Genomic DNA, 1,385 nt, shown 5'->3' with positions numbered 1-1,385 from the left:
GTGGGGAGGGTCAATAACTGCGCTCTCTGAGGGGAAGCACTTGTTTCCTCCAGGAACTGGGATTGAAGGCAGTGGCTGCACAGGACATGGTGGGGGAAGGAGGCAGAGATGTGTGTTTCTGAGGGATGGGGTCACTGAAAAGGTGCCGCTGTTTCCTTCTCTAGGTCCCTAGTTGGTTAAAGGCCATCCTTTGGCTTTGGGGAGCTAGAAGCTGTTACAATCTCTCTAAACTTCTCAAGAATTTAGAAATGAGAGTGGTGGCTCTCAAGTGACCCTCCCAGCTGAGGCCTCGTGATGTTTAAATATTTTTTGAGCCTTCTACTGCTGGGCAACAGGCAGCTGGATGGGTGATACTGAGGCATTAGTACTAGGACAGCTTTGGGAAGCATGCAGCAAATGGACAAGGTGGGAGAAAAAACTCGGGGCTGCAGCAATCAGTAGCAGGAAGAGCTCAGCACTCCTCAATTTGGTCAGCATAAGCTGAAAGAGCAACAAAAGGTTGTAGTGGTAACTACCATCTCTTTGCAGTCATTGTAAGAAACCCCTTCTCTTTTTAATCTTTTACTGAAGATGCCCTTAAGCTGGTTTTGTATAGTGGCCTTCCTCCTTCCCTTCCTGCTTATACAGCATCTAGGAGTTAAAAAAATAAAACCGGTATGGTACAAATGTTTATTCCTGTAAGGGATGATTAAGGTTACAGCAAAACATGAACTATAGCTCACAAAAAATTGTGGAAAAACAGGGTTTTAGCCTTTTTCCTTCCAAAAAGTTAGGGGTCTTTTGGTCACTTTAATAATTTTAAATAAGAGAATGCCAGTACTGGGAAAACAGGCAGTGGATTTTTACTTGTTCCTTTGAATGTTTAGACCTTGCACATGGGTACTTGGTGGGAGTGTAATTTTGGGGAGATACTCTTTTGTTCTGTCTCTCACTTGGTCTGTGTTTTAAGTTCGAAATGCATAGAGTTAAAAATAGCCCAGGGAAAGTATGACTTTAAAGATGGGAACAGCTGGAGAATTCACCTGCAGCTTGTATAGTTTGTGAGCTCTATTTCTTGCATTTACAGGGCAGACCACCAGCATGGTCTAATTCTAAGGCATTTTTTGTCGATTAGGCCTGTTTCTCATAGTGGTTTAGTGATACTGATCTTTAGCTTCCACAAGATAATTTTGAACTTTAATATAGTAACAGGAGAAGAGTAAAAGTGCCTATAGAAAGCTGCATCAGCAGCCCTTTCTGTGAACTGATGATTAATATTGTCACTGGTGTAGACTGGATTCAAAATTATGGTTTATATGGTATTGGTACTTGATGATCTGTATGTAAATTTGATGCTGATACACCTATGGACAGGATTCTAGGCAATGTTTTTTCCTGTTGTTTGG

This window comes from Pygoscelis adeliae, unplaced genomic scaffold (genome assembly GCF_000699105.1).
Source record: "Pygoscelis adeliae isolate BGI_AS28 unplaced genomic scaffold, ASM69910v1 Scaffold22, whole genome shotgun sequence".
NCBI lineage: Eukaryota > Metazoa > Chordata > Aves > Sphenisciformes > Spheniscidae > Pygoscelis > Pygoscelis adeliae.
Note: the sequence above shows the minus strand (reverse complement) of the source record.